This window comes from Natrix helvetica (assembly GCF_964273705.1).
Source record: "Natrix helvetica genome assembly, chromosome: 4".
NCBI lineage: Eukaryota > Metazoa > Chordata > Lepidosauria > Squamata > Natricidae > Natrix > Natrix helvetica.
In genome coordinates, this window is record NC_138550.1 from 97,597,604 (window position 1) to 97,610,169 (window position 12,566).

The 12,566-nt window shown below is 42.6% G+C and overlaps 1 protein-coding gene across 13 annotated transcripts in view; it reads right to left on the reverse strand.

The window, feature by feature from the left end:
• RREB1 (ras responsive element binding protein 1) overlaps positions 1–11,350 on the reverse strand; it is a 190,858-nt gene extending 179,508 nt beyond the window's left edge. Inside the window, exons 1-4 of one of the 13 annotated variants that reach the window (XM_081951881.1) lie at positions 10,273–10,475; positions 9,867–9,915; positions 4,022–4,064; positions 1,922–2,031 (exon numbers count right to left, since the gene is read on the reverse strand). The gene's annotated coding sequence lies outside the window, so the exon portion shown is untranslated. The other 12 variants (XM_081951887.1, XM_081951886.1, XM_081951888.1 and 9 more) reach the window with 12 other exon arrangements.
• Positions 11,351–12,566: the final 1,216 nt, after the last annotated feature.

Consider the following 12,566-nt stretch of genomic DNA (forward strand, 5'->3'; position numbering starts at 1 on the left):
ACGGCTGTGTGCAAAGGCAGCTGTCAAACCAACTGGATAGTTGTCGATTCAGATAAGCAGTGATGAGGCCTCTAATGAAGCATCCAGGAATGTACTCAAGGGGAAAGCTGCCAAAAATCAAGATGGCAGCTGCAATTGTGAGATCAAATAACTCCACCCTTTCTTTAAATGTATAATATCCCACACAAGCAACACCTGGGAAAGTCATATAAAAAGAGGCAAGGCTCCAATTACATGGTCATGCCTGCCATCTTGACTTTTATGACCTGCTTCCTGTGGAAATCCCTGATGCATTTTTGAGCTAGACAGCATTAATAATTAGCACCCAGCTTCCAAATCTCTGCTGAAACTTAAATCTGAACTAATATTATTTTAGCCATGTTGTTCTCACTCCCATTTATAGAATTCGTTTACTAATTATAATTGAGGAATATAATGGTCTGCTTTCTATATAGCACCAAACCACAATTTTACTAACCATGATTTGTGGAGAAAACAGCTGTCATAAGCAATGATTTTAAACCCCAATGCTTTAGGATCACCCTACATGCTAAGCCAAAATCAAGCAACTTCATTGTTAATATGGGAATTCAGTCAAGCTTTTCACACTAACAAGGGAAATCCACTTCCGTGTATGCACAAAGATGTTCTCTAAGGAAAGGAGAACTTCTAATAAAAGTTACTCTTGAAATAATACACAAAGGAAGAAATTAGTAGTCATATGAATATTAGTTTCATATGACTTCTTATGAAATAGCCTTTTAAATCGTTGGATAAATATCCTAGCTAAGCAAAAACTAATAATGAGGTTATCTCCCATATGGCTATTTATTCAGATTGGCCCCAATAAAGGATCATTTCTCAGAATGGGGCCTTTAATATAAAAATCTGCTGGAGAAACAAAATGTCTAAAATAAAAAGGTAAAGTTTTACAATCTTGAAAACAACTTTTAAGGACGTTATGTTACTATTTCTGGTAACTCTTAGCAGACTTTTCCTAATTATTATTGAATGATGAATTTTTACACTTTGATAAAGGATGAGATACTGGAAGAAGAGGAGGGTTTTTTTTTAATTGAAATATTAGTGAAGGCATTAAGTCATTGAAATACTTTTATACTTGAGGGAGGGAGAGAGGAGTCAAATTTATATATAGTTTCTTATTTTCTTTTTCACTTCCCATACTTCTCTGTCTTTACTTTCTTTTGGTTGTATTAGTTATTTTGCCTTTGTACTTATAAACATTAATAAAATTATTTAAAAAATAACTTTAAGGATGTTACAAGTGACATTCCACAGCTGATACCCCCAGATGTCCTGGCCTACAATTTCATTACCCCAAATCGATTGCCAGGCTAACTGGAGAGAATAAAAATTTTAACCTGGAGGCGATCTAGTTGGAGAAAACCATTGTGGCTTGCTGCCCCAAAAGTATAAATTTGTGAATGACTAAACATGGGGGGGGGGGGGGGGGAAGGAACATGTTTCAAAGGACTTCCTTAGATTTACCTAGGCTTACAGGAGACATAGCAAAATCTGATGCTGAATTAAAAGTGATATTTTTAAATTCGCAAACTACAAATCTGACCCTAATACAAATAACCATTTGCATTGGGAGATGCAATACAGACCCTGGCCTAAAGCAAAGGGAAAGAAAATAGCTTCAAAGCAATCCATAATCCTGTTCTGGGTGTCCTTACCCTAACAATGCTTGTCTGGGGGGTTTCAATTGCTATCCTCCGGGTCGTGTTGGTATTACCCCCTTGGAAGTCTGGAGGTGAATCCTTTTTTAAAACTATTCAGCTACCCTATCTCAGAGGCCCTCCAATTCCCTTAACATGACTTACTTGAATAACATTGAATAAACAATCCCCACCCATCACCTACTTCTTTTGTCCACAGCTCCTATTCAGAGAACTACCTTTATTGACTGCAAAGCAGGTTTGCATGAAAAACTGGAGATAGTTAGAACCAGATGCACTAGAATGACTTCCATCCTGCTGGAGGCAACAAAATCCACAGGTTCTTCAGCTACAGAGAGAGAGAGATTGGGTGTAATTCCAGAATCATTGCCCTCGCCAGGAGACATGGATCTGCGTGATTCAACTAGCAAGCCTGACCTTTCTCAGTTAGCTTACGCTCAATCATTTTCCACTGCACTAAATCCAAACTGCATAATACCCTACCTCGTATATATGTGTGTGTACACATGCACAGTGCAGCAAAGCAATAATGCTTGGGACTCAATCTCTAGCAAAGCTCAGTAATACTTCAGGAGAGCTTAAAGTTCCATAACTTTGATCAAAACAGCCTCAAGAAGATTCATAAAGAACAAAGGCAAGGATGCTTCAGTTAAGCTACCACACCACAGCTATTGCCCTCTTAAGAATTGCTACCTTCAAAGTGCTGTCCTTTTAATACCAAGAAGGAGGTGAAACAGGGATGGTTTTTGCAGCCATGTTCAGTTACTCCAATAACTCTTGAGGACAGATTGCTGATTCTTAATGGCCTTCATTCCAAAGTGAAACTTTAACACACTTGGATGTACTCTGTACAACTACAGATAGTCCTCGACTTATGACCACAATTGAGCCCAACATTTCTGTTGCTAAGTGAGACATTCGTTAAGTGAGTTTTGCCCCATTTTACAACCTTTCTTGACACAGTTGTTAAGTGAATCGCTGCAGGTCTTAAGTTAGTAATGCGGTTGTTAGGGGACTCTAGCTTCTCCATTCACTTTGCTGGTTAGAAGGTCATAAAAGATGGTCACATGACCCCAGGACACTGCAACCGTCATAAATATGAGTCAATTGCCAACCATTCAAATTTTGATCACATGACAATGAGGATGCTTCGACGGTCATAAGCCATTTTTTTCACTGATGTTGTAACTTTGAACGGTTGCTAAATGAACTGTTGTAAGTCGAGGACCACCTGTACATAGATTGCCCTCTAAAGCTGCCCCAAACACTACACTTGTGTTCATCATCTTCAGTTCAGATAAGCTTATTTCCTGAACAAATTAAAAGTCCATCTTTCACACATCTTAACTTTTTCCTATATAGCAGCACCTTCTCATACAGTATCTCCAGACCCAGGTAACAGCAAGAGAACAAATTCCAAATATCCTTAACCCCATAAATGATTTAGCTCTTATCACTCATGCCTATTCCCAAATAACATTTTCCAATCCAGCAAAACATTTGACAGGTTACGATTTTGCAAGAAATTTACAAACACTCCATACATTATTGTTGGCAATAGCTAGAGTGGGGAAGGTTAAAACAGCAGGTATTTTAGGCAGAGAGATTTTTTTTTAAATGGGCATTTTAGATTCATGTGCAACAATGGCAATTTTTCAGCTACACCCACTGTACATAAATGCTACCAACACAGGAACAAAAAAACATTTCCCCCACTTCTTTATTCAAGTTAAACCATATTTAAAAGTAAAAATAGCAGTTTAAACATTACATAAATCTGGTCTCTATTATGTTTTCATCTACCTTTATCGTATGAAATTGTCAATTACTTTGCTATGTCTTCCACTGTTTCAAATCTAGTTTTCATTGTTTTTATCGTTGCCATCAGGCTAGAAACCCCACAACTTCCTATGAAATTCTGTAGGCAATTAAAGAGACATATAATGCTCTGTTTAAAAGATATAAGCAGTTCCTTGCTGGATTGGACTCCTTGATCATCTAATCTAGTAGTCTGTTCTCACAATGGCCAACCGACTGTAATATTAATAAATATCAATACATATAATGTTAACGTCAATAAGAATGAAGTTATTTTTAAAAACACATAAGAGACTTTGTCATGTACCATAATCATCTGTTCATTCAGAATTACCAGCCCCCATAAGATTTTCTTACAAATTCTCACTTTTGCCGTTCTTGAGGGAGGGGGGAGGGGAGATTTTTTTTTTTTTTTGCCATCCCTCTTTATGCTTTCTCCTTTATATACTCATTTTTAGAAAGATCTTTAAGAGAAGATGAATAGAAAAAGCAATTCCTACCCTTTTTAAACTTCAAACTTCTCTTCGGAAAAGCACTTCATATCTGTAAAAGAGAAAGAAAGAAAAAATCAAGTTATAATAATCAGGTGCAATGTAAAAAATTATATTAAACAACTGCGCAAAAGTAAAATAATTAAGAAAACCAACTTATTTTTCTTTAGTTTGAATGCTGGAGATCAAGCAACGCAAAAGGACAGACTTAAATCATATGCAAAAAAGGGAAGACCCCAAAAATACTACCATGTTTCCCCCCAAATAAGACCTCCCCGGATAATAAGCCCAATCGGGCTTTCGAGAGCATGCACTAAAATAAACCCTCCCCTGAAAATAAGCCCTCCCCTAAAATGCAGGTACACCTGCCATCCACGCGGGATGGCCTTGTGGAGGCCGCAAACCCTAGCTAACACGCCCCTTCTCTTAGTGGCAGCCGCAAAAAGAGCTGCAAGCCCATTGATGCTAGGGCTGGCAAGAGTGTACCAGAAGCAGAGACAGAACTTCCAGCCCTCTCTGGATCAGTTGATCCGCGGACCACAGGCCGAGGTTAAGGGGCCTCCTGCTCCTCAAAAATAGTAAGACCTCCCCAAAAATAAGGCCAAGTGCTTATTTCGGGGGTCAAAAGAAAATAAGACCCTGTCTTGTTTTCGGGGAAACACGGTACTATACTGCCCTGCTTTACTTTCTCCACCCATCTTACATCTGGTTGAGGGAGAAAAATTATATTCTGCCTGTGCTTCAAAACTCACATGGGTCAAGTTGTCTAGAGCACAGAACAACAACAACCCCCCCCCCAAGAATTTCATAAGATTTGTTGTTTTGTTTAAAAAAAGCATTTGGAAAACACCAACTTCCCATTCAAAGACATATTTAGACTTTTCTGATAAGTGATGGCCAGTATTCCAAAATTATTCTTTGATGGAAGCATGCTGAGTTGCAGTTTGCATTGAAGCTACTACCGTAGTAACTAGAGCAATGATTTCACAAATCCTTGAGAGACAGCTTCACCAAAGACTTCTGTCTTAACTATCTTCTGGAGTTGGAGTGGGTAACCTTCCCTAGCAGGCCCATACAAAGCCCTTCAGAAATCTTCTGCAAGATCAAGAGTGGAATTTTTCCTCTCCAGCCGTCTGCTGGGGGTGGGTTGGGAGGGGAATAAAAGGTTAAGACAGAATCAGTATATTGCCCCACCCACCTAGGATTCTGGTCCCACTTTGAGGCAATAGAGCCTGGTGCAAAAATGGTATTCACTACCCAGTCTTCTAATATTAGGTTCATGATGCCAAGTTTCTATAAGATTTTTTCTTTTATAAAGGCATTGTTTAAAGTGTGTCATACCATTGCAAATTTTTAAGCAAGGAAGTATCCCTGTTTCTTTTTTAGTATAGTACTTTCTCTTGACATGGCTGTCTAAGTGAAACATTTCAGGAACCAAAGACAGGTCACACACTCACTACATAGAAGAAACTCTCTTGTACTTTTATTTACAATAATTTAGAATTTTCCAATACTGGAACAAAGCTCCAATGAATTTTCCAATGCACGGAAAGTTTTCAAGAAGAGATTAGGCAACCAAAATGGTATAGGGTTTCCTACCCGAGAAGCGGGGTTGGATGAGAAGATCTCCAAGGTCCCTTTCAACTGTTATTATTCTGGTTCCTAAATGACCTTCCAACGAAAAATATTGCCATGTTGGGTGGTTTTGCTAGCTCTTCCAGTAGATGTATCATTACACAATTCAATTAATTAAAATGTTAGACAATTGCAGTTCATTGACAAAAAGAAGCAAGAGAGTGAAACCCTGACAGATGCAGTTGGGTTAATTTTAGCATCTGTTTAGCTGCTTAGCAACACTTATCCTATGACCTTCTATGCACCACCTACTTTCACAAAGGATAGTAAGTACAACCTGAGAGATCTAGCAACGATGCCTAGTTTTCACTAACTGTGACCAGTATAAACATCACTTTGCACTACAAGGGGGGGAAAAAACCAATCTAGCCAAACAATATATTACTTCAATAAAGGAAAGGGGATACTGGAATGTTAGCTTATCAAGTAAGTGATGAAAACCCATAAAACTCCTGAAAAAAATAGAGGGAATTTTCAAGCACACCTTCGGCCCCAGGCCAAAACAAGTTTATCAAAGCCACTAGCTATGCAAGGAGAACTTTTGGTTTTGGCATCGGAAAGTTTTACTTCAAAGAATTCTCTACCCTCAAAAGACAAAATAAGTGATGTAACAATGCAGGGACGAAAGCATCTCTTGCTTGATTAGAATCAAGCTGCATTCAACTTTTTCAAACTACTTAATTTTTAGAGAACAAAATCAAAAGTGTTCTTATCCTGAAATGTTTCTTTAAAATAGAAACCGTAGGAGTTAAAGTGAAATAGAAATTAAAATGCAAGTTCATAGAAACTGCAAGTAACTGAAATGGCATGCATTATTTTCCTAAGCAAAATGATATGCAAAACTGTATTTTTCTTGCTTAAATATACTGTTGGAAATGAGACATACACTCACACACACACCAAATATCAGTTTCGGAGCCAATTGCACTAAAACAAATAAAACCATTAGGTGCATCTTAAAGCAAAGGATGAAAAGAAATGTTGTGGTAACTTGATTGATTGGATGATGGAGCCATGCTGTTTCTGCATTTCTAACACACAAAAGGGTCTTTTCTCTGAGGGATGTACATAACACCAGTTAATGCTAATGGGCATTATATACACACACCAAGAGAAGACTATACCCCTAAGCCTTCAAACAGGGAAATAAAACAAATATGGCTTGAGTCACTCAGTACCTCCCTCTTTCTCTTGTATATGCACACATAGTTGATCTTTGGGAACTGGGACCATTGTTTTAACCTTTTCCAAACCTTCTGGAATGTGTAAAAAAATAATTCTAATAGCCATCTCGCTGACAAAGCCTTTAAAATTGGTGGGGCAACTGCTCTCAGAAGAATTTAATGAGTTACCAAAAATACCATCAAGAAATCCAGACTGCTGGTTTTCAGATCAAAAGGAAATCATTCTGGTCCTGTTTAGCATATTCACACTGATGCAATTCACATTCACCAACTACATTCAGCTACAATTCAGCTTGTTCAGCTTAAGCAGTCATAGAGGAGGACAAGTGAACCAAAATTGCCACACGGCAGATCTACTTAGTGCAAAAAGAGTAGCAGATTTACTGAAAATACACTTTTAATCTGTTCCTTCCCTCCTCCACCCATAATCGTTTTCCTCCTCTATATATATATATAATGGCAGAGATGTAAGCAAAGATTTTGGGACAGGCCAGTGAGTTTTTTAAAACTTATGTCCTCCACCCCACCCCCCTCCAGAAGTATGTCCTCCGGTGCTGGTTCTGTGTGTTGTGAAGTTGAGGTACAATAGGGGCTGCTCATCAGGATCTGGCCTCTAGTTCTATCTTCTAAACTGAGCCACAAGGAGCCACAGAGGGCAAAATCTGCTGAGCCTGGAGAAAAGCCTGCCCTCCCCTTTTATAACCTATCAAGGATGCATTGCAGAGCACTTCAGAGAGGGAGAGAGAGAGATAGTGTAACGCGGAGGTAAAAGGGGGTGGGAAAGAGAGCAAGCGCAGAAGCGAGGGAAAGGGGGGGGGAGCCAGAACAAACTTATCAACGGACATGACAAAGTTCAATCCACCTCCACCATCAACAGGCTGCCGCTACAGCAGCATTAGCAGCAGCAGCAGCCGGCTCCTCCCTCTACGAAGTTTTCAGCATCTCCAACTCGCCTCCTCTGCCCAGCAACGAGATGCGTTTCGCCTGTTGCACAACTGCTGGAAACGGACGAGGAACTGATGAGAAGCTCAGCAGCGGGAGCAGCAACCACGTTTCCCGCGGCTGCTGCTCCTTCCTCTCTCTCTCTCTCTCTCTCCCAGGCCGCCCCTCGTTAACGAAGGGCAGGGAGCCGCAAAAGTCAGCGGCGGCGAAGTTTTAAGAACTAGCGCCCCGAAGCAGCCAGCAGCTTTTTTTTTTTTTTGCAGGCTCACTTTGTTTGCTTTTTACAAACTGGAAGGGAGCGACGGGCTGGGCGTGGAGGGGGGGTATAGGAGAACGAAGGATCAGGCCGACCTTTCGCTTAAACGCTCAAAGAAAGGAGGAACTGTATCCCTGTCTGTCAAGTCAAGAAGTGTGTAGGGGGGGGGTATTCCGATCTGCAAGGGGCGTGGGAGAGGAAAGCCTTCCCCCGCTTCTTAGCAACGTTTAAGGTCGCAGCTTCCTAAGAGACGAGTCCCGACTAGTCTGCATCAACACGTACAGAACTGGGGGGGGGGAGGAAAGAGGGGAGGGTTTTGCGATTCGTTTTAGATGTAGCGATCGGAGAGGTGGGGTCGGATGGGGGGGGCGCTTCGGCGATGGGTTGAAAAGCGGTGAGAAAGGAACCACAGATCTGGACCACTCTTTTAAGATGTTAAAACTTTGCTGGCTTAGTTAAAAACAGCCCCGCCGAAAGAGAAGGCGCGACCCGTTTTCCTGGTTTCGGATCCATTCGGGCGCTTTTCCTGTACTCGTGACAAGGCGAGTGTGCGCTTCCTTCTATGATCCATACCCATAGAGAGAGAGAGAGAGAGAGATGTCTGCCCAGTTGACACGGCATACGTGGGGCGAGGGGAGGGGGGGAGAAAGGAGGCGATCGCCTCCTTTCTCCCTCTTCCCCCAAAAACTTTCTGGGAGATCCAGAAAGGGCGTTCAGGGCTCTTGATGGTGCCTGGCACCTTCCCTGAAAGGCCAAGGAAAAAGCCAGAGAAACTGGCAGGATCCGTAAAAGCTCCTACCTCCCACTTCCCCGCCCAGGGTGGAGGGGAGGGTAGTGAAGGGGAACGAGAAGTACCGAACTGCGAATTAAAAAGACACACACATAACACAGATGCTTCCAGCGAGCGCCCTAAAACAAGGCGGAAAAGTTAGCAGCAACAGATGCCCGGGAACAGCAAAAGCCCCAAACGAGTTTCTCTTTCCCCCCCTCCACCTCGGCCCCCCCCCACCCCGCTTTCAATCCACACACAATCCACACGCTTCTCTACCTTGAGAAAGACGACTCCACTTCCACCTAAAAAGAGGGGAGCCCAACGCCATCTCGCTCCCCATCATCTTTGTCAACAAATCATAAAAACTTCACCAACTGGAGAAAAGGGGGAAGCGAACAAACGAGCCAGAGGAGGGATGTGCTTGACGCGAGCGAGGCCAATTGGGTTAAAAGATGCTGCTTCTCGCAGGCCCTTTCCAACTTCGCTGGTTAAAAATAAACTTTGCTGTAGGAGGGGAGGCGAGAGAGATGATCTGGATGAATTCCTGAGCTCAGACGGTTTAATATGGATGAGCATCAGGTCCTGCAGGCAACAGTCTGCAACGGGTGTTGCTGGTTGGTACAGTTTGCAACACGGAAGAAGGGGGGGGGGGGGAGAGAGAAGAGTGACGGGGGGGAGGCCAGGAGGAGCGGGGGATGGGGGTGGAAAAGCAGAAAAGGTTGCATGGACTTTTCAGCATCATCGACGCTGCTGCCAGACAACTTTTTCGAAACTTTTCCCCCCTCTCCTCCCTTCCGTAAAATGCTACGATGCAAACATTAAAACGATAAAAAAAGTCATGTCACTCTCAAAACGGTCAAAGCTCCCTACGCGACTTCGACTTCTCCTCCTTCTCCTCCCCCCTCCCTTCCGTCTCATCAACCCGCAAATACAGTCTCCGCCGTGCTTGCTTTCTAAACCATCGGCTTCACCGAAACTTTTTTTTTCCTCCCTTTTTTCTCCCCCCCCCCTTTTCTTTCCAAGGCGCAGGTAGAAATTTGACCTTGCGCTCTGGCGTAGACTTACGTTTGACTTGCTCCAGACTGGGCTGCTTGGGTCGAGCCATGATGGAAAGCTGGACTGGCGATGGTGCGATCGAATGGTGGGTTCGGTTTTAAAAATAAGAAGAAGGGAGGGAGGGGAGAAAATAGGTGGAAGGGAAAAAGAGGGGGAGACAGCCAAGAGAAAGAGAAACGAAGTTTGTTCCGGAGGGAGAAGGGGGGGAGAGGGAGAGAGAGAGAGAGGAATCAAATTCAAAATGGCGTTTCTATGGATGTGCAAAGTTCATCAACTCTACGATAAGTTGCCTTCTTCCTCTTCCCCGCTGGAAGAAGATGGACAAAGTTATGGACCTTCGGCTCTACAGCGGCGCTTCGAATGCGCCCCCGTCCTCGCCCCCCTGCCCACTTCTCAGCCGCTCTCCCCCTCTCACCCTAAGTAGACACATCACGTGTTGCTCCTGCTAGTCTCCAGGGGACGTGTTACTCAGCCAGGCTGCTGCTCGCTTGTTGGTTGCGAGCGGTAGCATCCCTATCTCTCTCTCGCTCCTTCTCTTTGGCTGGGAGGGGCTCCTCCTCCTCCTCCTCCAAGAAGAGAAATAAGTACAACTTTTCTCCTCCCTCCTCCTTCCCCCCTCTCTCTCTCTCTCTTTTTTTCCCCTCCACCCCCCCCCCCAGCCGTCTTGAGCCAGGAAACGTACTACTTAGCAACTTGGGCGACACTTTGCCAAAAGCATCAGAGGACAACTTTCAGCCTCTTTCTCTGCCGCCCCCCCCCCCCCACTTTGCAGCGTTGCGCGTATTAATAAATAACTTTTCCCTTCCCTTCCTTCGAATGATGGTGGGGATACGAAGGAGGAAGTGTGCAGACTAGAAAGGCTCTTGGCGGTAACGTACCATCTGGCGGCGGTGGCGACTGCTGCCTCCCCTCCATTACACAGACTTCCAGTTGTAAGGAGGAAGCGCTTGCTGCTGCGCCGAGAGAGGCAGTTGGGTGTTAGCGACTGATAAAAAGGGATGCAGACCATGCAGTATCAGCTTTGAAGGGATCTCGGGCTGCCCCGCTCCTTGTCTCTCTAGCGGCTTAATCCATTGTCAGCCAGGTGCCACGCATTCATCTCTCTCTCTTTCCCCCCATCCAATTAATCAGAAAGGCGAAGAAGTCCCGTGTATGTCGTGGCTCTACTCCAGCCGAGGGGTTGGATGGAGCAACAAGTCGGCGCAATTAGCAATAGGCTTGCAAGCTCCGATATGTAAGCTAGGTTCAGGGCGGCTCGCAGGAGGCTTTCTCATCCCTTGCGCCACCCAGACAAATGGACAGGAGGAAGGCTCCTTCCTCCATGTTACTTCAGATGTTATTCACCCAGGATTCCTTTTTTTTTAGCAGCCAGAACATGCTAAGATGTTTTGCAGATGATGTTTTAATTATTATTTGTAAACTTTATTTTGTACCGGGCTTATGTTACTTGCTTCTTCGTTTATTTATTTTTTAAATAAAAGCCTGTTATGGGAATGTAACAAAGTGGTATCTCAGTAGTCTCATGTTGGTTTTTGAACTGGATGTTGTCTGTTTAATTCACTTTTTGAAAGTATAATTTGGTTGGTTGGGGCATAGTATACAGTGAGAACTCTTTCATTGGGGTTTATTTAGCATGATGTGCCATTTTGTCATATTTGACCAACTTATTGAAAATCTTGAGTCTGCATTAGATGGGATCATCTGTAATTTAATTTATTTCTTAGCTGCCTTGTAAATCTATGTGCCAGCATAGCTCCATCTTGAACATAATTACCTCTAAGTTCATCAGTCCTTATGTCCAAATGTACTTTATTACTTCCTGCTGTCTGATCTTTTTGGATGCTCATAAGTAAGTTCCATAGATAGCTGTAGAACTTGCTCCCGAGTAAGCGTTTTTAGAATGTAGCCTTAAGGGCATGCTATTTATTCCTTTAATGTAATATAGTTGGGTTTAAAAGTATTTAATTTTAGTTCAGCTCAGGTACCCAAGTTAATACTTTAAATAGTTTCTTATTGATTTGAATCCAAATCTGTCAAACATGGAGGCCACGAGAAAGGAAATGAGGGTGCAGGAATTGCAGGATTTGAGGAAACTCCAGAGCATGATAAGAAGCACGATAAAAGTCCATGAGGAAGGGGTATATGAATAATATAAAATATTTCTTTTCTCCTACACAGGCTCTGTTGAATGTTGGTCTATACTAGGGATGAAAAAAAGTTCTATTTGTGGGAACAGTGGTTTGCATCCATTGTCCCAGACTAGTGGAATACAGGTAGTCCTCGACTTACAACAGTCCATTTAGTGACCATTCAAAGTTACAATGGCACTGAAAAAAGTGACTTATGACCATTTTTCACACTTGCGACCATTACAGCATCCTCATGGTCATGTGATCAAAATCTGGATGCTTGGCATCTAATTCATATTCATTATTGTCCTGGAGACAGGTGATCTCCTTTTGCAACCTTCTGAAGAGCAATGTCAATGGGGGAAGCCAGATTCACTTAACAACCGTGTTCCTAACTTAACAAATGCAATGATTCACTTAACAACTGTGGCAGGAAAAGTTGTAATACGGGGTAAACTTACTTAACAAAGATTTCACTTAGCAACATAAATTTTGGGCTCAATTGTGGTTGTAACTTGAGGATTACCTGTATTAGGCCTTCAAGAACTCAAAAGATTGCTAAATGGATGACCAGAATTGG